At 36.9% G+C, this 26,363-nt stretch overlaps 1 long non-coding RNA gene across 1 annotated transcript; it reads left to right on the top strand.

The window, feature by feature from the left end:
* The first annotated feature begins 54 nt into the window (after positions 1-54).
* LOC131071218 (uncharacterized) lies at positions 55-3,001 on the top strand. Its single transcript, XR_009112487.2, has 7 exons — positions 55-1,169; positions 1,261-1,330; positions 1,479-1,751; positions 1,839-2,376; positions 2,483-2,557; positions 2,645-2,707; positions 2,804-3,001. It is a non-coding gene; the product is annotated as an uncharacterized LOC131071218 (long non-coding RNA).
* Positions 3,002-26,363: the final 23,362 nt, after the last annotated feature.

Raw genomic sequence — 26,363 nt, 5'->3', positions numbered from 1 at the left:
TCTATTGGTTTCATTTCGCTAACGTTTTTATATTTTTTCTTTGTCACAGGGAGACATGGATCCATCACATAACACAGACAGGGATGTAGGTCGCGACACTTCTACCGAGCAGCTAAACCTCATTGTAATTGTACAAATTAGATAGAAGCAAACTGTTACATTATTATGGTCTTTTCTTGAGTGTTTTGGAGTAATTTTGATAGTGTTAATAATATTCTTGTCACAGACAGATGTTCGGGGAAAGGGAAATGGAGTTGCAGTACTTGAGCACCTCTCTAGGGATGTGGACTCAACGAGATTAAGCGATGATGACATCGCAAATTCCAAAAACCCTATAGAATTGATAAAAAAGTCTATTAGAAAAATTATTAGAGAGATTGTTGCTTTGACATTTGTGGAGCCTCAGAATGATGAGATACAAGAGAGGGTGCAAAACTTGATGCGGACAACATAAAACTTTCATTACATAAAAGCTTTAATTATAACAAAAGTTAAATAATGCTATATATTTTATACTCTTTTATGTCATTAACTAAAATATGTACGTGTTGTTTTTATAGAAATTTATGTGTCCTCATCAACCTAGTGGCCATGATCAAGGTATTGTAGGTAGTTTAGGTGATGACGATTTTCTTGGCTTATCACTTTCTTGGATTATCACTTTGAGTACCCAAAACACATCATACTTGATACTGTTAATGTTCATAATAAAGGTTCATCCTTGTTTACAATTCTTGCAGTTTTTATATATTTAATGTTTTATATATTTAATGTATTATTCTTCAGGTGCTGTCAATGTTCCTGTGCAAATGCCGCCTCATCAGAGGTTAGCCCCACCTGTATTGCTGACTGCAATGTTGGCAACACGCAACATGCAAACATTCTCTACTGTACGTCGTGTTGGCCCGCCCATTGTTGGTAGATCACTCTTTTGCTCTATCTTCTGTTATGTGTTTATTTCCCTTGAAGCGATCTTTTTTGGGGATATTTCATAGTGGATTCATTTTCTACAACAAGAGATGCACATGAGGATGCGCCAGAGGCGATTACTGCTGATAACATACCATCATTTCCTGGATCTTCTCATATTGCTAGTACGAGAACTTTACAAGCCACATTGGTGGTTAGCGACAAAGAATTTATTCCATTAAAGATACAGAAGGTTCCAGGTACTTTAAAATTATTATTATATACAGTCTAATTGTAATTTACTTAGTGATCACTCATTTTGGACTAATGATCCCATGAATATTTTTGCAGGAAATGATATTTTTTATAAAAATCTTAATGACATTGTATTGCAGATATTTGGGCCCACCATACGTAAAAGGTGGAACATCATATGTGAACTAACCCTAATCCACTATTTTGATTTCATATCATTGCTAGAATAGTTTCCCTTTGATCCATTTCTTGAACTATAATAAAGGTAGCTTTAGTTCATTTCTGAATCTAACATGTTTGTTTTTCTTTAAAAGGTGGAATGACCAAGAAAAAAGGTTAAAAGATGAATTGACAAACCATATGGTTGAGTTGTTTGGAAATGACACATTCGACAAAACCAAGCTCCTTGAAAAAGTTGACACATATCGAAAGTATGTGAGAGACCAATACAAGAACCATTTAGAGAAGAACGTAAAGTACGAGCGTCCCCCCATGATTCCAAAGAGGGAGTGGAAGGACCTGATTTTGGATGCCAAGGAGAGAATTGAAAGGAAAAGAGGAAATACACCTACAAACGCCAAAAGAAGGTATGGGATACTATTAAGAATGTAATTATGTACTAATTAATTACTCTTTATATTTATATAATCTAACATATTTCAAAATTTTCATAGACCAAGTGACAAGTCAAAGGCAACCAAGGCAAGACAAGAAAAGCACGAGCAACACAAACTTGGTTCTGGTGGTTATATGAAACTTGGCGCAAGAATTGTAAGTATCAGTAAATGAAATATCACATCAAAATATTTATAAATTGCAAATGATTTTTTTTTTGATCAAACAATGCAAGGAAAATCCACGATAGCAAGCAAAAATGCAGGGCTCTAAATTCAATAGAGCACCCACAAAAGATGACAAGAGAATTGCCTACCAGCAAGTCTATACAGTCCTAGCTGAACGACTATGAGAATTGAGTGGGCAAACACAAGATTCTAGTGCATCCGTCACACAAGTAAATAAGCTAAATGAAAATTGTTTCAAATTGAATACTTTACCAATAATCTAATTGATGTTGAGTTCCAACATAAAGTGACTATATTTGTTTTAAATAAGCAAGCAATGATAACAATGTGCATGACATTGGAATGCAACCTGCTAATCGTGAAACATGACTTGCACATGAAGGTCCGGATGTGCATCCTAGTAGTGAAGGTATTCATTTGCTATTCAAATTTATTTATGTAATTATTAATAAATTAAATTTCTTAAATTGTAATTAGTGTAGTAATTAATGTAACCTTTTTTGTTAATATTTTAGAGCATGTAGTCGGTGGTGACCAAGTGGAGCATGATTCAGGTACACAACATCAAGAACGTGATGTTCCCCAATCAGGTAAAGAGGACCACTTTTATTGCTTTAAACAAATTTAATTGCAATTGGTGTTCAACATTAATGTAACCTTTAGTATTTCAACTCCAGAGGATCTAGAGGGTGTTCAACATGTTGAGGTTGAGGCTAGACAAAATGATGTGGCCCCATCAGGTAAAGAGCGCCATGGTTATGTTCTTTATATTAATGAAATACTTGTAACAATAATTAAAAATGTTTTTAATTTAACCCATTTCTTTGTTATTGTAGACGACCTCCCTTCGCTTCAGTGTCCTTGTCCTCAGTATAGGACTAGGCATACATCGAGATCACGAGCAGAGGGCAGAACAACTGAAGAGGGGTGAAATGATGACGAAAACGATGGTCCACTTATTCTTTACATAGCTTCAAAGAAAAAACAAAAAAACAAATAATTGTAATCTACCTTATTTGATAATGACTGATTTTTATGTGGTAATGAATGTAATTATGTGTTAATGAATGGTTATGAATGATATGTGTTAATTAATATTGATGGATGTTGCGTGTTAATTAATGTTAATCAATGTTATGTGTTAATGAATGTTATGTGATATTAATGAATGAATGTTATATTTTATTAATGGTAGAAATAATGAATGAATGTTAGATGTTAACATGGAATTTAGAGTGATGTTGGGGGGGGGGGGGGGGGGGGGGAGGGCCAAATAAGCTTCCACCTTCACGTGGTTGGCCCTGTTAAGTAGAGAATATTAAACTATTCTCAAAACCAAGCAAAACTCAATAAGATAACACACTTTTCAATATTTCATTATGTTGCATAGTTAATCATTGAATAATGTATATTGAATCTTAATTGCAGGGTCCAACAGAGCCAACACGAACAACAATACCACAGGTTGTTGGGTATAATGAACTCCCATATTGTCTTGTATGTACACTAACAATATGAGTTGCTTCTAGTGTTGATATCTATGGCAGGACTGCAAAAGTTATGAATATGCCTCATCCTTGTAAGTTTTTTTATTAGTTGACATTTTCTTTAGCATTTTTAAATTTTCCTTATCATTTTAAGTCTAACCACTTTTATATGGAGTTTATTGTTCTAGTTTTTTACTATCCGTTAGACATTATTTATACAAGGACTTGCATTGCATCCATTTTTTCAATTAGGTATTATAAAGGGTAGGTTGTATTTGTAAATGTCTCTTTAAGTTTATCCAAATTTTATAACCGTTACCTCACATCTCGTTATTGCTGCAACAGGGATTATGGCCAACATAGGCTACAATTGCAACCTCTCAGTGCCATAGAATCTCTTTGTTCTTAAAATTGTAGCGGACTGTCAGGTACATTCCCTCTTTTGCATTCCAAATTGTAGCGGTCAATGCACATGACCAAATTTCCTTTGACACCTAGAGCATAGTATTAATTTTTAAGTAATAAGGGGAGGAACCAAGTATTCAAATTGGTACCAAGTGATATAATATTACTACTACTTCTATCTTTCTTTTTTTCTTCATGGTTTAAACTATTCATTTGTTCTTTTTTGCTTCGTGTTTTGAACTATTCATTCAATAACTTATTGTATTTTTCTTTAGTTCTATATACTTTTTTTATGCATCTTGGATTTGCAAGTGCATCATAACTCACATCCTCTAATGGATTTTGCTACTACTTGCATCCTTGAAAGTGCATGCAACTTTTCAAATGAATCACTATTTTTTTGCCACTAAAATGAATTGCCACATTGGAGTTATGTGTCTCCAAAAGTAGAAACCATGCCTTGGACACATTCAATTTTGCTTGCCTATATAGTACTACTTTCTTGCTATTTGTATTCCCCATAATTTGAGTCTTTCTCATACTATTTTTTATATGCTTTCTCATCGCCTAAACTAATGCATAAAGTTATATCATAAGCTAGATAATCCCTCATTGTTGAAAAGAAAACCTTTGAATAGTAGCATACTATTTTATCATCTTATAACAAGATGGCTCCCATGACATTCTCAGTAGAATTTGTGTAAGCTTCAATGAGAAACAAAGAATTAGGTAAGGTCAACATTGGAGCATTGTGATGCAAAGAATCTACCAACCTCAATCAATTAGGGAGATCTTTCTCCCAACTCACCTATTCAATAGGGAACAAACCCCAAGCCCTGACAAGGCTCCTAGCCCCTCAAGTTGCTTCAACACCCCAAAGACTCACTCCTACTCCCTAGTCCCATACAACCATTGACATACATCACCTTAGGCATTCTCACCTTGCCCAAATCTATCTTGAGGTATTCCAACCCTTGAATCACACCAACTCACAAAATCTTACTCCCTCAAGCCCTTCTCCAATTAGGACTTCTAATGGCTTTTGGACACTACTCCTAATGCCAAGTAGGAACACATCAACCCAAGGGTACTCAAAAATATATAAATGACTCTATGTAATAACCAAAACAACATGCTTCACCCTCCCATCCACCCTAAAGACATAAGGTACCTTGGTGTGGTAGCACTGTTCACAGTTACAAATAGGTGTCATTAAGGATAGTCAACAAAACCCTGACATTTTGGCTTATTCAAAGGTTTTCAAACCTTGACACAAATGTGTATCACCCTCTCACTCCCTTCTAAACCCTCTATAGTCCTCCAAGACCCTTTCTTTACATTCAACCCTTCCAAACAACCTCTTTGCTATCTCATTCTGACTAAGACTCAGAAAATAGTGATTTCTCCACACCTTTTGCACGTACCTTTCTTGACATGGAGCCCTGCAAAGATTTGGATATCAAGAGAAATTTATCTGTACTGCATAAAATTGAATGAAACCAAATGGAAACTAAATAAGATTCACTATCTAAAATGGATAATCTTTATAAGGATACAATGGAAACTAGTTCTTAATCCTTCAATCAGATCTAAAAGGAGATCTATTTTTTAAAAAGTGTATCCTTCAATCAGATCTTCATTAAATAATCATCAAAAACAATATTGCACTCACCTTGATTTGATGAAATCAACCTGAAAAGAAAGGGTAAATGATAACTTGCAGCTAAAATCACCTACCTTTCTGGATGGGTTACAACTCCCTCTGAATAGCCAATAGTTCTCATTTGATGATCATTAATGCAGGAGCACCAAGAGATCGAATTGTACCTCCCGATTCCAATGACCTATATGGGGTCAAATATGAACATTTTTAATTGTAGACGATTTCTTGTGTCAATAAGGTCTAATGAGACCAATAACATTGTAATAAGGTCATTTGACCATTCATGTAATCAAGTTGTCTAGTTAGTCCTAGGAAGGTCATGATTAATTTGGACAATACTGTGCAAATGGGTCAAAATGTGTCAAATTGATGTAATAACGTAAAAGTTGGTTCCAAAGGTCCTTTCATGTCTATTTGGACCTATTTCAAAGTGTTTAAGGTCATGGTTTAATAAAATGTTGAAAGTTGTCATTATTGACAAATATTGTCATGAACAACTTTTCTTTGTAAAGGGCAATTTTATGTCTCCAACGGTTAAGTGGAGTTTAAAAGATAGTTATAAGTGTTGGGAAGGCTGAGAAACCTATAAAAAGGCCTATTCTTGTTCATTGTAAGGTTGGAATGCCATATACTAAGGAGAAATCAATAAAATCTTAAAGCTTTCTGCACTTTTGTTGTGTTACTCCACGTGATAGTCACTTCTAGGCCTTGGATCCTTAATTTTTTTAATTCATTTGCATTTATTACCTACAGGAGATGAAAGAGACCTAAATTCCCTCTATTTTGGCTTTGGTTTCATCCAATTTGATTTTTTTTTTGAAAAAGATATTCCTATTTTTGTAATGCACTGCCAAAACCCTTCCTAGGGTTAATAGTGACCATAAATAATGTAATGCATCATTTGTAGCCATAGGAAAACCACCAAAACTAGTGGGAACTTGTAAATAATCATGCCTTTTCATATTTTGGTGTTTGTAGGGGCTCATGAGTAATTTTAGCATGTGCTAGTTGAATGCAAGGGACTGATTTCCGAGTCACAGTCTGAAACACAACGATTTCATGGAGTTTGAAGTGGTGTGAATGCATCAATGGTTCTTGGGGAGTCTAGTAAAGGGAAAGAGGAATGTGTGAGGGCTCCATTTACAAGGACAAGGGTCACCAAGTTGAAGAATCAATAACTAAGCAAACCTTTGTCTGTCCTAAGTTAACAGTGTCTGTGACTATCTTAGCAAAACCAGTGAGACAACAATTTCTTGTTTGTCAAATACGGTGTGATGGGAAGTTCAATGGTTGGAGTTTTGGGAAGGATAGTACGTAGAACCTATAAAGTCCTAGAAGCCTTTTTGAGGCACTGAGGAGAGGGGATAAAGGCCATGTTCATGATTGTCCCAAGTCTACATGACTGGCACAAAAGGACATTGGTGTAACAGTAAGACTTCCTTTGTACTTTGGTTGGTTGGTGGAGTAGAGACCCCTTTTGTGTATGTTGAGAATCCTTCTTGGGATTACTATGAAGTATATGTGCTGGGGTTATTCATTGTATACTTTGAATGGGGATTGGAAGTCCTAATTGAGCATGTACTAGGGTGAGTGACTAGTGGAAGGTCTTATGGTGTTGGAGTGTTAGAGGACATGGGGTTTGGATTCATACATGTTGGAGAGGTCTATGTGAGCATATTCCAATGAGTGAAAGAGGGCTAACAAGAATGAGTGTGGTTTTGCATGTATTGTACTTTGTGAGTATTATCACTACCTCTTATCTTCATGTCAAATAACAAAAGGAATACAATGAAAAACACAATAAAGGAGTTATGAGAAATGGGCTACATTCAACCTATATTTAGCCCTTTTTCTTCCTTGGTGTTCTTGGTAAGAAAGAAGCACGACACAATGAGAGTGTGCATTAAATACAAAATACTAAATAGGTATCTACAATAATAAATTGGTACCTAATCCCGAGGATTGATAAGCTAAAAAACAAATTGCACGGAGTAATCTATTTCTAAAAAATAGTCCTTGAATTGGGTCACCATCAAACCCATATCTGAGAGGAGGATATATATAAGACAACTTTAGATGCAACTATATGCACTTTGAATATTTATTATTTTATTTTGCTTGAAAAATGTGCCTACAACATTCTACTCTTTTATGGATTGTAAAATATTTGAGGAAATTTGTCCACATTTTCTTTGATGATATTCTCATTTATAGCGAGACATTGGAAGTGCACCTAAGGTACATATATGAAGTGTTGGGGTTTTTGGATTCCTATACTGTTTTTGATAAAAAGTCTAAATATGTAGTTTTTATGGCATAAATTACATAATTAGAGCACATCATCAGTGTAAAGGGAGTGCAAGTAGACCGGGAAAAGATCAAGGTGGTTGTGGGTTTGCCTCTACCCCTTGGATTATAGAGTTACTACAAAATATTTTGTAAAGGTTTATCATAGCTAACCACTCCCTTAACCAACCTAACATAGGAAGGAGCCTTCGAGTGGATGAAAGTGAAACAATAGAAATTTGATAAGCTAAAGGTGGTAATGAGGTCATGTCCTCTATTAGTTATTACTAGATTTTTTCTTTCATTTATTTTGGAGAGGGAATCAAAGCTAGACTCATGCAAAAGCACCCAATCACCTTTCAAAGTTATAAATCCAAGTAGGCAAAAAGGATATTCTCAAACTAGGATAAATATATTTTGGCCCTCATGCAGATATTGTTAAATTTCAAGATCAAGATGGACCATAAAATCTTGAAATATTTCCTCAACCAAAATATTTGAATGAGAAACAACAAAAAATGGTAAACTAAACTTAAAGCATTTGATTGTGATCTCAAGTATGTGAAGGGAAAAATAAATAGTGTTGTTAATTGTTTATCTATGAGAGCAACCTTGAACTTAATGTCCGACATCTCCGCAAATTGGAAGACTAATGTGACACATAATACACAAAGAATACATTAAATATTGGCATTCTAGAAGTGAAATAATAGATTAAAAGTACTTAATATCCAATGACCTCATGCTCTAAAGGACAAGATTATAGGAATCTAAGATTAAGTCAAAATTTCTAAGGGTAATCCATTACTTGCTTTTTGTGAGCCACTAGTAGTATTTTAAAACTGATAAGAAAATCAAAGATAACTTCGAAGGGACTCCAAGGTGAGATCCTCTAATAGGTCAAGGATTTTTTTATTTGCAAATGAAACAAAATAAAGTAGTCATTTCCAATAATATTGTTTCATACCTTGCCAATTATTAAGAAAAATGGGTGAGTGCCTTGAGGAATTCATTGTAGGACTCCTCAAGGTCCAATTCAAGGATTGTATATACATGGTTGTGGAAAAACCCATTTATTATATTCACTTCTTTATCATTTCTTTGAATTAAAAGGCACTATAGGTTGCTAAAGTGTTCTACAGGGAAGTGTTTATGCTTCATGGACCACCTAAGATAATTATGAGTGACATACATACTCAATCCTTGAGCATATAGAAAAGGGTCTTTTGTTTGGTGGGAACCAAATTCACGCCCAACACTAAAAATTACCTTCAAATGGATGAATAAATTAAGATAGTAAATAAATGGGTGGAATGCAATCAAAACTATTAAATGGACTAGAAAAATGCATGGATAAAATGTCCCCCTTGCCCTTAAACTCAACCAGAGAGAAGCCATCATCTTCTCATGTACCCCCAAAATATGTCTCTGAAGCAAATCAACAACATGAGGATCAAATGTGTAACTATGAAGACTCCTCACTATGTACACCTGTGAATTGTCTGCCATGAAACCTGTATGAGTCTTTGAAGCACAATCATCACTATCAGGATGACCCAAATCAAAGAGTGGATTTCCCATCATCCAAGAAGCATCAACTTCAAACAAAGGATTATCCACCAACCTAAGCCCTTCCCGCTGTTCATCTTTCTTGTTGTCTCCTCTGAATAAAGAGATAACGTGTAGGCTGCCATCAACAATTCCCCTCAACACATAATCTCTATTGTTTGATTTGACCTGCATTTCTAGCTTAGCCACATAGAGGGTAAATTCTTAAATGTCTTGGAGCCATTTCATTCCCAAGACCACATCCGCTGCTCCCATGTTGACTACATAAAAATCAGCATGTAGTTCATAGTCATTCAACTACAAAGTAAGATTACCAATCTGTTTTGTAGTAACCCACCATAATTAACTCAACAAAATTTACTATTCTTTTTTTTTTTTTTTAAATTTAATCATTGTGTTTGATTCAATCGCATACTTTGGGCATCCATCCATTTGGATTAGGCATTCATCCATTCGGGATGAGCATCTAACCATACGGGTTAGGCATCTGTCCATAAGGGACATAAGATTCCATCTATCCAATACGGGATAAGTATCTACCCATATGGGGTAGGCATCTATCCAATCAGGATAGGAGGTGCTCTGGCCAGAGACTTAGACTCATCAGGACCATTCGGGTCCTGAGCCACTCACTAAGTACTACACTCTTCTAATAGAAGTGCATCGAGGTCGTTGTCCTTAGGAGTAATTAAATTACATAATACAAGCTTGAGTTTCGCCTTGAAATTTGGCTTAAATCCTCGGGAAGTCAAGCGAATCCATACGGGATTCCTTCCGAGTATGCACTGAATTACTTTTTCCATTTTAATTATCTTTCAAATTACAATTCTATTCAATCCTTCTATACCAAGCCTAGACCCCACCCACGAACGCCTAAGTACGAGGGACAACTCTGTCCCAAGATTGCCTACATAACCGCTTCGGCATGGGATCAAGGCATAAAGTATGTAGTTCTATTTTCTACTCTATGGTTTGATGTAAACTGATTAGTGGGTACGCAACCCTTTCTAGGGTCAATGTCCCAAACAGTTTCTCTGCGGTTGCTACCCACGATGGTAGCACTTAAGCAAGGGCTCAAGATGACCTATTGCATGTGGCCTAAAACCACTAGATCCTAATTCTTAACGTAAGCGTCACCCTTGACCAATTGTCAATCGACAACAATTCTTCAAGATTAAATCAATTTTATAAAAGCATTTCACTCATCATCCATATAGGGGTTTACTATAGTTTAACTCAGCGAATGAAAGATCGTTTTAGAATTATCTTATTAAATTATCGATCCAAGGGGGATTACCCGCCCCTTGGATTTTAACTTCCAAGTGTCCCTTATTACTCCCCGATGATTTATAGGGACGATGCCACATACGTCGTTGATGTAGCTTTATTAAGCGTTAAGTGCAGTAGTTCAACATGACGACATTACCCGTAAGCATGACCCAGAGGCACTGTATATATCGAACGCTACTAGGTTTTGGTTTTCCGACTTCCTTTATTTAATTTTCTAACTTATGATAAACATCATGCTTGAAAAATAATTATGAATTGAACACGTATAATTAGACATTGCAAAGCTCAATTAATGGAAATAACCACTTAATGAATTACATGGAATAAAAACCATAACTAACATTATTTATTATTCAAAACTTGAAATATAACTTTGCATAATAATAACGATTAGGAAACTTGCATAATAATATTTAAACGTGAAACTTGCATGGAGATGGAAACGCCAATAAATGTAATCAAATGTAAAGCAATTTGCATGAGGCGAAGGTAGGGTAAGTTACATGTGAGAATATCGCTTATAAAGCCACTAATCCCAAAATAGAATTTAGCTTCAAGTCATTTAATATGGATTAAATTGCTAAGTGGATCTTAAGAGGGTCTAAGTATAATTTAATTTACAATTTATAAATTTGTTAAAACTAGTTATAAATCTAAAAATTACCTAAGTTAAATTTTTTTATTAAACTAAATTTTATATATATAAAAAGAAAGAATTTAAATAAACTAAAATTTTATACATATAATTTAAAAAAAAAAAAAATTAACATTGCCTTGGATTTAAAGTTTGATTGGCATTAACAAAGGCCAAGTGGGAGTGGGACACCACGGGTCCCCTCCACTACCCTGCGGCCACTGCCACAACAGTGACCGCAGGCTAGTGGGGGGTACCGTTACGGTACCACTCCCCTGTGGAGTATTAACTCTGTTCCCCACTTGCGAGCCGATACGTACGAAGTACTATATCGTGCCAAAATAAATATTAATTTCTTCGCATAAATTTATTAATACCTTATATATATATATATATATATATATAGTTTCATTCCAGAATATTAAATTGTATAAAAGGAGAATACATAAACAGGTATGTGTATAAAGAAAATATTAATGTAAGAGTGAGAATAACAATTAAATTCCAGGGATGAAAGTGTAACAGAGAAATAAAATAAACAAAGAATAATTTGCTCCAGATTATCAAGAAGTAGGCAGATGTTTATACAAAGCTCACACAGGGGGATTGAGAGTTTATTTCCAGTATTCACAGGGAGATTGTTTATTTCCAGTATTCATAGGAAGATTGTTTATTTCCAGTATTCACAGGGAGATTTTATTCAACTAATATTCACAGAGAGATCTTGTTCAACTCACAGGGAGATTTATTTAACTAATAATCACAGAGAGATTTAAAATACTCACAGAGAGATTTAAAATAATCACAGAGAGATTTAAAAATAATCACAGAGAGATTTAAAATAATCACAGAGAGATTAAAGAATGAGATTCAGATTTCCATTCGAAGAACCAGATAAATGAATTAGAGGGAAGAAAAAAAGATTCAAATCACACAGGGAAGAATTTTAATCTCAGAAAAAGAGATTTTAAACAAATAAAGGAATATGATTTTCTTTTTGCTAAAATCTTTGGAAAAAAAACAAAAAGCAAGATCATGTGCATATTTTCTTAAGGGAAATAAAATAAATAAATAAACTATCTTTTACATGCACTATATGAAAGCATTATCATTATTATTTATCCCTAAATAAAAGATTTACAACATAAATTTTTAGGAAGATCTATAACTATATTTTTGATATTACGAATTCCTCATAAATGAATGTAAAAAAAAAAAGGAGAGAACCTGGTTTATCGAGCTTGATGTTGAATCCACTAGCTATCCTTATGATCCTTCCTTGCAACTTGAGAGAAATCCTTCAAACAACAACTTAAAATTCCTGCAACGAAAATGAGACTACGAAAGAAGATCTACTTCTAAAACTTGGGAAATTTCCTTCAAAACATAATCAACTCCCTTCTTTGAAACTTGCAAACAATTTTATAAGAAAATTCCCTCCATTCCACTATCTAGAAAATTTAATTAAAAAGGAGATTCTTTTCCAATATTGGACTCATGCAAATTGATTAAACTTAGTGGGGGAGTTACATGCAAGGTGGTGGAGATTCCTCTAGAAGCTTCTTATTCCTCCTACAACATGTGCCATAATTGGGAGTGGAAAATAACTAAATAATAATAATGTATATTCTCCAAGTGTGTGTGTGTATTATTATTTTCATTCTTTTTATAACATTTATTCAATCATTTAAGTAGCTTATCCAAAAATATAATAGAATTGTATTTAAATCAAAAGGTGATAAAGGAGGGTTGTGACATGTTTGGTGCACATGAGGGTATAACCATCTGCTACTCTAGCTTTAAATCCGCTGAAGTCCTCTATCTGCAACCTGCATCTAGTCACAAATCCCTCATCAATAAAATTGCGTGATGCTCCAGTGTCTAAGAGTGAAATGCAGTGCTGCCCATTGATTGTTCCTCAGAACCAGAAAGTAATCTCATCCTGCTCATCAACAAACAAGGCCATGGGAGAGAGATTCCCATCCGGCTCAAATCCTCTTGAAGTAGCTGATTGATCTAAATTTTCAGAATCAGGATCCTCATAAGATACCCACATTGCACGATTTTCCTTTCCCTTATGTCTTAAAGGGAAATCATGCTCTCTATTGTATGGCTCCTTGCACCAGAAGTGTAATTTCCTTCTCCTGAGATCTTCGCGTGTTTCCTCATACATCATAGGTTCTGATTTCTTTTTCTTTTCAACAAGTTGCTGAGGATTTTCTTGGCTGGTAGAAGGTGTTTCCCTATGATAACCTTTGTTTTTAGGTTCTGCGAACTCCATGCTTCTTGCTTTCTTCATTGCTTCTTGTAATGTAGGCGAGTCAAAGGATTTCAACCAGCCTCTAAGTGGCTCCATTAATCCCTTAATGAAAAATACAACCAATCTTCTTTCGCTCATGCTGGGAACCATGACTGACAACTACTGATGTATGATTCAAGGGAGCCATGTTGCTTAAGTTGAACTAGCTCACAGAAGCTTACCTCAGGGTCCTTTACATCAAATCTATCAATTAGCTTCTCAGTGAACTCAACATAAGTGGTAATGAGATTGTGTCCAAGTGTGATCAGACCGTGGTACTACCACTCATGGGCAGCCCCTTCCAAGTGTAAGGTGGCAAATCTTATTGCATTTTCCTCCGGAATAGGTCTTAATGATAGATAGTTATCAAGTTTGTGAACCCAAGACCTAGCTGTACATTTATTGCTTCCATCATAATAAGGTATTGTGATCTTACCAAGTGTCTGCTGATAATCATTTCTTGATGGATTGTAGTGATCATTCCTAGATCCTCCTCTTCTATTCCTTTGATTCATGTATTGATCAAAGGTCCACTGGTCCTTCAAATCAGTAGGTAATTCAGTATACTCTTAGTATGCTTGCCTTGCTTCATCTCCAAATGTGGTAGCAACAACTACAAGGGGGTTGTCCCTAGCCAATTCTGGTACAAATCAACGAAGGAAGCAAACACATCCTCAAGGATAATGGGCTCCGAAGTGTGAAAATCTGAACTTGATTGTCAAGAGAAAATATGAACTTGTGCATTCAGGGGTTTGATGAAAGGATATTACTACATGCTTCACCCACGATTTCTCAAGGTTCTTGTCATAATCGTCTTCATGAATACTTGAATGCAATTTCAGCTTATTGTATGTATTCAAATTAGTGGTCTGAATTAATTATGGTGGCATTGTTACTTAGTCTTCTTATCAGCTTAATTAAAGACTTTTTCTCTAGGAAATGATATCCATAGTCTTGCATTAAGTTAGTATATATTGCCCTCATTCATTCTGAGGATGTTTGCAAACTATTTGATATAATGATAGCTAGTCAATAATCAGATTTTATGTGTAAAAATCAGTAGTTTGTCATTCTATGCATTTTGAAATAACATATCCTTGGGAAGAATGATCTTTCAACGAATTAATGTACATTTTGAGGTTCAATATCAATTTGAAACGAAAATAAAACAGTGGCAGACAATAAGTGCACAGTACTTATCAACATATATCTCCTAAAGTCAACCTACAAAAGTAAGGGGGATATTACAGTGGTATCAAAGCGGTTTTCTGCCATCCTGTTGGGGTTTGAATTGCATCATTACAGTGACCAACACACATAAGTTTCAGTCATGGGTTACTATAGGATTGTAGGGAAATCCAGGGAAGAGATTGAACAAGATGCCATCAAGATGAGGGAAAAATATGAACAGGAAGCTCCTCGACTCCTTGAAGGCTATCAGACAATGCCAGATACTTTTAAAGAAAAATACTCTCTACATGATTATTTGAAATTGTTTGTTACTTACAGGCCTAAAGAGATTGGGTTGGTAAAGTATATTAGGAGGGCATATGAGGAGGAAGTTTCTTCTAAAGGAACACAAATCAGTCATAGGAACAAGGTGAGCAGGTATGGTAGAACTTCTAAATCAGAATATGAGGATGGTTTTACATCTAAGCTCAATGATCAGGTTATAGGAACCCCCATAATGAGCAAGAACAAAATGAGAAGACAAGGTCTGTGCTTCTCTTGCAAAAGTTTTTGGGAACCTAATCACTAATGTGCAGATAATACGATTAGGGAGACTTATACACATGCTGATTCACTTAATCATGATGTAGATGTGTTAGTAAATGACAAAAATATTGTGGAAGAAGCTTTTAAGGTTGGCACACAAGATATGAGTGTCAAACATGAAGAATGCATGGAGAATATGAGCCACATCAGCTTTCATACCACTGTAATATGCCCCTTACTTTTGTAGGTTTAATTTAGGAGATATCTGTTGATAAGTACTGTGCACTTATTGTCTGCCACTATTTCAGTTTCGTTTCAGATTGATATTGAACCTCCAAATGTACATTAATTCATTGAAAGATCATTCTTCCCAAGGATATGTTATTTCAAAATACATAGAATGACAGACTACTGATTTTTACACATAAAATATGATTATTGACTAGGTGTCATTATATCAAATAGTTTGCAAACATCCTCAGAATGAATGAGGGCAATATATACTAACTTAATGCAAGACTATGGATATCATTTCCTAGAGAAAAAGTCTTTAATTAAGCTGATAAGAAGACTAAGTAACAATGCCACCATAATTACTTCAGACCACTAATCTCAATACATACGATAAGCTGAAATTGCATTCAAGTATTCATGAAGACGATTATGACAAGAACCTAGAGAAATCGTGGGTGAAGGATGTAGCAATATCCTTTCATCAAAACCTTGAATGCACAAGTTCAGATTTTCTGAAGATGTCGTCTTGTTGCAATTTTGAAAACCACTTTGCAATCTGCTACTAACAGCTCGAGACCTCTTTCAAGATGCTGATCTTTTAATTAAATGACAACACCCTTTCAATGTAGTAGTCTTCCACCCAAATCGATGGGTTATTCTGTACACAGGTTCGCCTATATCTACTGTAGGTGAAAGCCTCAGTAATACCACTATTGCTGTTGTTAATAGTCTCCAATGATCACTTAAACTTGATCGAAATTTTCTTCTTTGGCAACCCCTACCCTTTGAGATGATTCTTAGGCAATTAAGAGTGTCTTATGTATGAAGTCGAGGGTTCATGGAGATGGCGGACCTGATATGGTTCAACCTCTCCAAATAAAATATATCAGCATTTTGACCACCAAATTATGACCCCAAATGAATTGTCTATGTTGCACCTTCAATCTGCAATAAAAAATGTACTGTTAACAAAAAATGGATTTTGAATAAATTTGACGTGTAGATGACAGGTAAATGCATGCATGTTTCTGTTTCTCTATAAGTAGTATTTTATTACTCTAAATAAAATAGAATCATTTCCACTTGTCTCTAAGTATATGAAACTATTATATCTTTAATGAGAGTGAAAAAATGCAACATTATTCAACTTTATGTCCTTCTTGACAACTAATAAACATGCAAGACAATTGTGTGATATATGTGATATCTCTTGACATTATTTTATGTATATATTTTTTTGAATATAAGTATACTAGTTATAAATCTGCTTTGAGAACGGCTGAAATTTGGTGTTTAACGGTGACAGCCACATAAAGATAGCACTGACTATGGGGCCCTTTAAACAACGAAAGCGGCTATCCTCCACATAAAATAGCATGTCGTACTTAGTATGGGTATCAGGCCATACATAGGTGGAGTTTTGTGGGCCCTGCGTGGAGTGCTTCGCGTTCCAGTGTGGATGTGACACCACATCGCGAGGACATTTACGACGACGAAGATGGTACCGAGAAAAAAAAATGTCGAGCTATCGCGAGGACATTTTTCGACGCGAAGACAGTGCTGAGAAAAGAAAACGTTGGGCTTCGACGGTTTCAAAGTGAAGTCACTGAGTGGGTATTTTTGGCGGTAAACACACGGTCCATAGTTGGCGACCATAACTTGCACAGTCAGTGAGAGGTTTATGTTGGTGACCAACTGTGTGGTAAACACATCATTTTCATTAAGACTCCGGGTGGGAATATTTGGACGCCGTAAAAGAGAGGAGGTAGAGAGGTTGCTGTAGATATAGGATTGGGACTAAGACACGGGCTGCAATGATTTTTGGACACGGGATAACGATGGTTTTTTGCACTGGGCGAAAGTAGGTTGGAGAGGGTGAAGGAAGAATTCAAGAGAAAAAACCAGTAAGGTACACATTGTTTTAATGTTTCAATTTTTAATTATTCATGGACTTTCTTTAAGTTTTTAGGTCTTTCAAAGCGCATTTTTATGGTGTTTCAAGTATGGATTTTTAATTTCAGCCAAAAAATGCAGGGGTTTGTGAGTTCGACATTGACAGAAACGAGGGTTTTTGTCACCCCAAGAAAGGGGGTTGGATTCAACAAGGGTTTTCGAAGATTTTGACACAAAAAAAATGGTAAGGAACCCATCTCTTGAATGTTGCAATTTGAGTTATTGGTGGGAATTGTTTGGGTTTTAGGCCTCTCAAGTTGCATTTTTTCAGTGAAATAAAGTATGCATTTTTTATTTCGGCCAAAAACATGCCTTCCGACTATGCTCGCCTAATATACTAGCAAACCCTCATGTTGTCTACAAAAATTACTGTGTGGAAAACCATCATTGTGTTTATTGTGTTTTGAATTTACATATTGTATTGTGGCATTTACCACTACTTCAACTTATTTTACTCCCTTTGAGTGCATTCATCCTTACTCATTAATTTGGGTTCTATGTTGCTTGGCTTATATTTTTAAATTTTTTTTTTAGCAATGTTTCCTAATACCTTTTGTTTCAATATGATTTCTATATATCTATAATTATTAGTGGTATAGTTATAAGCTATAAATTGTTGCCTAGCAGATAGTACCATGGAATTTTTGCATAAAGTTGAAATTGATCTTTTGTGAAATACAAGTATACAGAGGCTTATGCCTTTTATTAAATAATAATAATAATATATAACATTGAAACAATAAAATTATATAATTTAAATCAGCTTAACATATGCACCCCATAATTCATAGTAAAAAAACTAATGCCAAAATAAAACCTAGTTGGAAATACCTCAATGGTCATTCAAGCATGTCTATAATAGCATCTAGAATACACTATCAAAACACCTCGATGACATAATAAATCTCATATTTTTTTAGTTGAATGGGTTGCATCACATGAATCATATAATAAATTGATGAAACACTCAATATAACATATATCATATGAATCAGGAAGCACGGAAGAAAAAAATGAGAGTGGACATTACATTGATTCTCATATTAATGTGTATAATTAAAATACCTCTCTATTTTAACTACGTATTCAATGTACCCATTTTTCATTAAATTTTTATAACCTTTTATTGTTTCTACTCTATCTACTAGGTGCAATACCCACACTTACATCTAACTCAAAGCTATTTTTGGTTGTATCTCATACATTAAATCCTTGACACAAATGCATATAAGCTATGAAAAATATGTCATCTAATTAAATTTTTGAACCCTAAAATTTTTGCTACAACTCTAATAGTGAATCGTCTTAATAACTATATCTTGATTATAAAGTACATTAATTAAATTGTAATGAAATTATTTAAGAGATACATAGTGATTCTTCTAGGTTGAGACATTACCAAAATGTGTTCAATAACTAGTTTTAGAAAAAAATGATATTATTGATCTAAAATTGGACAAACATTTTATGAGAATTGTTTCCTTTATGAATTCTACTAGCGTTGGTATTAAGTAGGCACACCTAGGACTGCGAGGTTTTGATACAATACATGCCTATGAAGTGTAGAAAAATGACAATTTCATGACCCTTGCAAGACCCTCATAATTAATGCTCTTTCCACTGATTGACCAATACAATGTGATTTATAGAGTTTTAGAATTCCACTTATAAACACCTTGTCTAGGGCAGATAATGATGGCAATGCATGAAAGTGAAGATAGCACCGTGCAAGAGTTGCACACTTTCTTTGTTGAATTGAGTGATCAACCACGTTTTCTAGAGTGCTTCTACAACACATGGTGTCAAGTAGAAGGCCGTATCGATGAGTTTGACTTTACCTCGGATTTGGCTTTATGACTTGTTAATCCTTTTGGTTGTCATTTGGTAGTTGACATCCTACTACTATTTTTAATTTCTTTTTTTTTTTGCGCTAGCTATGTGGGCAAAAAACTTCAAGAATTTTGCTCATGCTAACCAGGACACAAATAATGCCATCGAATCATACCATGGAAAATTGAAGTCCTTACACCTAATAGATGATAAAAAGACATACTCGAGGAGGGTGGACAAACTGTATTTTATATGTGTGTATAAAGTGAAACCATTCTACAAGCATAAGCGAGAATTGTAGCATTTTGGATTTATCAAAAAGTATGGGTTGACACATTTGAAAACTAGTATGGAGAGGGAAAAGGAAATTCCTGATGCCGATTGTGTTCTAGATGACACTACTCCTGGTTGGTACTAGGTGAAAAGTCAATCCTCATACAATTGGCATGTGGTTAGGAAATTTGGGGATCACTTCTACATCTGTGAATGTCCGTGGAGTTTGCGAGGAAACATGTGTAAGCATATGTTGAAGGCTGCTGCAATGATGAACAATTCATTCGATGATTCACGTGTTTCAGGTAAGTTTATGTTAAATGTAAGTGGATGGTTGTGAATGCCGATCTTTGCTAACTTAAAAGATGTGTAGTTCACTCTAAGATTTTGTTTCATATAGATCCTATTCCTATGTCAACTCCAACATTTGCTAATGCTAATGAAAACCCAACACCTCAACCTATCGTTGATAGTATTTCAAATGTAGATAAAAGTTTAGAGGATTTCAAATGCAGATACAAATTTAGAGGATATCAAAAATGTGATGTGAAACGAAGAAAGCACAAAATTAAAGATGTTGTCACAAACAATGTCACGTTCAGGCGATAAACTAATGGCATTTGTAGGCTGTCTGAATAGGTTCATGGTTGATCTTGAGAATTCTAGTGCCATGGCATTTTATTTTAGGCCCTCTAGCGATCCAGCCAATACAACCTCCGTTCGTATGTGGCCTTGGTTCAATGCAAGTAGGGTTTGTCGTCACATTCGGCGACAACATAGACAAACTACTATGACTGAGATCTCTCATGATGTTTAGCAACCTGTCACTTTTGAGTTCCCCTTTGAGACTTCTCAAAGGAGAAAGGGAAAGAGGTAATTGGACCAAGCACCAGAACCGTATGTCTTTGCCATTGCATCAGTTGTGTCTAATACAAGTTGGTACTCTAGTGTCACCTTTAAGTGGTTTCTAAACATGTGAATGGTGCACATGTTTATTTAGTCATCATATCTTGTAGTTGGTGAAACTAATCCACACATGCGTGACAATGTTCGACACACCCTCAACACCTGGCCATAGGAGTCCTCATCGGCGATTGGCTTTCGATGGTCTTTTACATGGACAAGGATCACAAAATGATCCTCACTGATACAAATTTTGGTATTATTTGTTCAACTTAAGCTTTTTGTTTGTAAGTAAGTAATATATGTGCTTCATGTTTAGCCATTCTTCATTCAACATGTTGTGTAATATGGAACAACTGTAGTACCCCTTTCTCGATCAGACTTTTAGACTCATGTTTGACTTCTGTTGACTTTTTTCAGTGGATACATTATTGTGATATTTTTCTTAAACATTATACAGTATGGTGATATGCTTTAATTTGATTTGCAATGTATGTTTTTCATGAAGTATTTCCTTATTGATGTTAATGTGATTTTTATTGGATTACTGACATGGATTGATACATTTACTTTATACGTGCAATGCGTTATATACATGTTTCACGGTTGTAAGTGTATGGGGTGCGAGGGGATGATTTTCCTTCACTCACTCTGGTGAGACAGGGAACACCACGATTCTCCTTCATTTGTGTGTGTGTCATGTCTTTTATATATGTCTATATGCATGTGTGGTTCTTTGATGTAGGGCATTACATTTGGTATCAGAGCTCATGTTTCAACACTGGGTACTCTGGTTTTAAATTGAGCCCATTCAAATTGACCTTTTGTTAGGTCTTAGTGTTTGTGTTTTCCTTGTTAGTATCCTTGCTGAAGATCTAAACTTTTTCTCTTGTGCAGTGATATGATTATGGCTAGGAAAGCCAAAGGTGGAGGTCATGGTGGTGGATGCAATCGAGGTAGAGGTGGGGGACGTGGTCGAGGTTCAGGCCGTCATAGTCCTTCACCACAACCCACTCATGAGATTTTAGAGAAGGATCATTCTGTACATTAGAATACGCAGCACACAGTAGAGCAGGTTCCCAAAAGGGAGGAGCTGAGGCAGATGTTCTAGGAGGTGTTAGCCAAACTAGGCCCTAGACCTAAGGCCGAACAACCTAGCCATGTTCATATGGGAGAGTCTCACCAACAAAATCTTGAGGAGAGGGAGAGAGAGAGGTCTCCCAAGCGGAGAGAGGTCCCAGTGGACCAAGATTCAATTATTTTGGGGCACATGAGAGATCTCATCCTCCTTCCTTTGATAATTTGGGTACTGGTCTTAAGGCAGAGACTTGGTTGATTAGTTTGGATAGGTGTTTCGCCATGCATCCATATGGCAGTAACACCAAGGTGAGATGCACCATCATGCACCTCAAGAGGTTTGTTTCATTTTGTTGGCGATTGGAGGAAGAGAGGATTGCTTTAAACATTAACACCGTGTCTTGGGAGATTTTCCAGGAGAGATTTAGGGCACAATTTCTCTCAGCTCAGTGGAGACAGTATCGGACATATGAGTTTTATGCTTTATGCCAGTTCAGCATGCCTGTGGATCAATTTGAGCATAGGTTTTATGAGCTCAAACAATATGCTAGTATAGGGAATGACAAGGTGATGTTAGTACAACACTTCTTGAGAGGTCTAAATGATCGCATCAGTGGAGGAGTGAGAGTGTTTGAGCCTGTTTCTGTAGAGATATCCATGGAAAAAGCCAGGCTAGTAGAGCAGAATCTTGGTCGTGCTCATGGTGGTTAGTATGGAGTACAGATTGGGAGTGTGCCTTTTAGTGGTTCCAGAGTTAGAGGGAATTAGTCCCAGACTGCTGCACCTTTTAGGAGTTTTTAGGCACCCGCTAAGGGTGGGCAACAACAACAGAGTTTTCAGTCGAGGCCGAAGCAGGTTCAGGGCCAACAAGGGTGGCAACTCTCAGCCTAAGAAGAATAGGGTTTGACAGAGGAGTAGGAAGAGTTTCCCAGGGCAGTCCTCTCAGGGTGCATCATAGGCACCTAGTAGGGGAAGTTCCAGTAGACCAGTGGGCAGTCTAAAGGTAGAGGACTTAGTAGGGGAGCTTGTTTCTCCTATGGTCAATTTGGCCACATAGCCGCTCAGTGTCCTTAACATTCTCATCAGACAGGTAGTCAGACAACAGCAACGTCAGAGGCAATAGTGGGGGATGCAAGTAGATCGCATAGAGTTTTTGTGGTAGTTAATGACTACCAAGCCAAGCACCAGGGTATAGTGATCGAGACTGCAGGTGTGTTGGGTGGTATTCCTATCTATGTACTATTTGACTCCAGTGCTTTTGATTCTTTCATTTTTTCCTCATTTGTGGAGTGGTATGGGTTTGCATCTGCTAGACAGGTGGATAGGTGGCAAGTAGAGTTGGCTACCGGTTTGTGTGTGTCCGTAGATTCCTTCATTCCTAGTTGTGAGTTGGACCTAGGACCCTTTGTTACTTTAGTTGACCTTCGAGTCATTCCTTTGGGGTCTTATGGAGTTGTGTTTGGGATAGATTGCTTAGCATCTCATAGAGTTTTTGGGGTGGTTGATGATCGCCAAGTTGAGCACTAGGGTACAGTTATCGAGACTACAAGTGTGTTGGGCGGTATTCCTATCTTTGTACTATTTGACTCTGGTGCTTCTGATTCTTTCATTTCTTCCTCCATTGTGGAGCGGTGTAGGCTCGCATTTGCTAGACAAGTGGATAGGTGGCAAGTAGAGTTGGTACTGGTTTGCGTGTGTCCGTAGATTCCCTCATTCCTAGTTGTGAGTTGGACCTATGACACTTTGTTACTTTAGTTAACCTTCGAGTCATTCCTTTGGGGTCTTATGGAGTTGTGTTGGGGATGGATTGGTTAGCATCTCATAGTGCTCGTGTAGACTATTGTCAAAAGACAATGGAGTGTTTAGATGATCATGGCAGGAAAGTGGGGATTGTTGGGGTTTAGAGATCGATATCCTTACGTATGATTTCCGCTATGCAACTTAAGCGGTGTATGCGTCGAGGGTGTCTTTAAGAAGTTTCTCTTGCGGATGTGGATGAGGAAGAGAGTCAAGAAATCGCTCTTGATGGTCACCCTATTCGGTGAGAGTATGCTGATGTGTTTCCTATGGATATTCTCGGTATGCCCCCGAAGCGGGACATAGACTTTCACATTGACTTGGTTCCTGGTGCATAACCTATTTTGAGAGCACCATATTGGATGACTACTCAGGAGTTGAGTGAGTTGAAGCTGCAGATGGAGGAACTAATGGCCAAGGGGTCCATTCGTCCTAGTGTTTCTCCTTGGGGTGTGCCAGTTATCTTCGTTAAGAAGAAGGATGGTTTTCTTCGGTTATGCATTGATTACAAACAATTGAATAAGGTAACCATTAGGAATCGATACCCAGTGCCTCAAATTGATGATCTTTTTGATCAGGTAAAGGGAGCCAAGGTGTTCTCTAAGATTGATCTGAAGTCTGGGTATCATCAGTTACACATTCATGATGCAGACATTCATAGAATGACTTTTCGTACCCGTTATGGTCACTATGAGTTCACAGTGGTGCCATTTAGGTTGATGAACGTGCCTTCAATTTACATGAGCCTCATGAATGGGGTTTTCCGCACCTACCTTGATTTTTTTGTCCTTGTGTTGTTGGATGACATTTTGATTTATTCTAGATCTACGGAAGAGCATGAGGGCCACTTGCGACAGGTATTGCAGTGCTTGAGGGAGAATCAACTTTATGCCAACTTGGCGAAGTGTGATTTCTTCCAGTTAGAGGTGAACTATCTTGGTCATGTAGCTTTGGGAGAAGGTGTATCCATGGATCCTTCTAAGATCCAAGCCATTGTAGATTGGCCAACGTCGACCAATGTTTCCGAGGTTTCAGAGTTTTATGGGTTTGGCCAGATATTACCATCGCTTTGTTCAGAGTTTTTTTTGGATAGGTCACCCGACAACTTCTCTTCGGAGAAAAGGGAAGAAGTTTGTTTGGTCAGATCAGTGTGAGTCAACTTTTCGTACCTTGAAGGAACTCCTTGTTAGTGCTCTGATTTTGGCAATTCCTGATCCATCCAAAGATTTTATGGTTTGCACAGATGCCTTTTTAGAAGGTATACGAGCAGTGCTTAAGCAGGATGGTCGTGTGGTAGCCTATGAGTCTCGCAAACTCAAGGACTACGAGATGAAATATCTAGTTCATGACTTGGATTTGGTAGCTGTAGTCCATGCTCTAGTTAGGTGGTGACATTTTCTGTTGGGGCATCGGTTTGAGCTGCACAGTGATCATCTTAGTTTGTAGTATATTTTCATGCAGCCGAAATTGAATGCTTGATAGTGAAGATGGATGGAATTCTTCTGTGAGTATGATTTTGAAGTTCAATATATTTAGGGGAAAGAGAATGTAGTGGCAGAAGCTTTGAGTCGTAGGCGACATGAGGTTGCAGCATTGTCCCTTGGGGTGGACTTGAGAGAGAGAATTCTTGGGATTCTTCCTCAGGACACCTGGTATCAAGATGTTAGAGTCATGACAAAGATCAGAAGACCATTAGAGGGTAGATATTCTGGATATAACCTTGAGGCAGATGGTCTTCTTTGACATCTTGGATAGATCTATGTACCTCCTTTGGATGGACTTCGTATTTTGATCATGACTGTGACCCATCATGCACCTTATTTGACACATCCTGGTGTCAAGAAGATGCACACAGATCTTAGAAAGATATATCAATGGGCTGGTATGAAGCGTGGCATTGCTGATTTTGTGTGGAAGTGTTTAGAATGTCAGCGGGTAAAGGCAGAGCATCAGCACCCTGTAGGGATTTTACAACCTAATTTGGTACCGGATTGGAAATGAGATATCATTTTCATGGATTTCATAGTGCGGTTGCCCGTTTCTTCGCGTCGTCATGATGCCATCATGGTCATTGTTGATAGATTGACCAAAGTTGCTCATTTTGTTCCTATTCAATCTTCCCATACAACAACAGTGGTGGCACGAGTTTTCCTGGAAGATGTGGTGAGGTTGGCATGGGATTCCTAGGCGGATCATTTCAGATAGAGATCCTGTCTTTACTTTTGCATTGTGGACCTCACTTCGGCATGCTTTGGGGACCCAGTTGAACTTCATTTCAACTTATCACCCAAAGACCGACGGTCAAACCGAGCGTGTGAATCAGGTCTTGGAGGACATGCTTCATATGTATGTTATAGACCAACAATCACGCTAGGAGGAATATCTATGCCTTGTGGAGTTTTCTTATAGCAATGGATATCACAGCTCCATAGGAGTGTCTCCCTTCTAGGCATTGTATGGTCATCCTTTTCGTACTCCTTTGAGTTGGAATCGGTTAGAGGATAGGGTGCGTTTAGGATTAGGTATGCTTCGAGAGATGGAGCAACAAGTTGAGCAGATTCATGGGCATTTGGTAGTTGTTCAAGATAGGTAGAAGAAGTATGCCGATGTTCATAGAGTGGATCGTTAGTTTTATGTTGGCGACTGTGTGTTCTTGAGAGTGTGTCCGTGGAAGAGTCCGATCCATTATGGAAAGGGTTCTAAGTTGGCGCCTCATTTTGTTGGCCCTTTTGAGATCCTTGAGAGGATAGGACTTGTTGCCTACCATCTTGCCTTGCTACCAAGCCTATCCTGCATCCATGATGTTTTTCATGTTTCCGTTCTTAGACCTTATCATCCTGATGTGACCCATGTTCTTGATTGGAACACTTTACAGGTCGAGGGCGAACAACTTTTCATGGAACCCGTGCACATTTTACAGTGTCGAGATTTGACCCTCAGGGGTCGTACCATCGACCAAGTAAGGGTCCTATGGGACCCA

This window comes from Cryptomeria japonica, chromosome 7 (genome assembly GCF_030272615.1).
Source record: "Cryptomeria japonica chromosome 7, Sugi_1.0, whole genome shotgun sequence".
In the NCBI taxonomy this organism is placed as follows: Eukaryota; Viridiplantae; Streptophyta; class Pinopsida; order Cupressales; family Cupressaceae; genus Cryptomeria; species Cryptomeria japonica.
The sequence above is the reverse complement of the archived record's forward strand: the minus strand, read 5'-3'. Positions and strand labels throughout refer to the sequence as shown.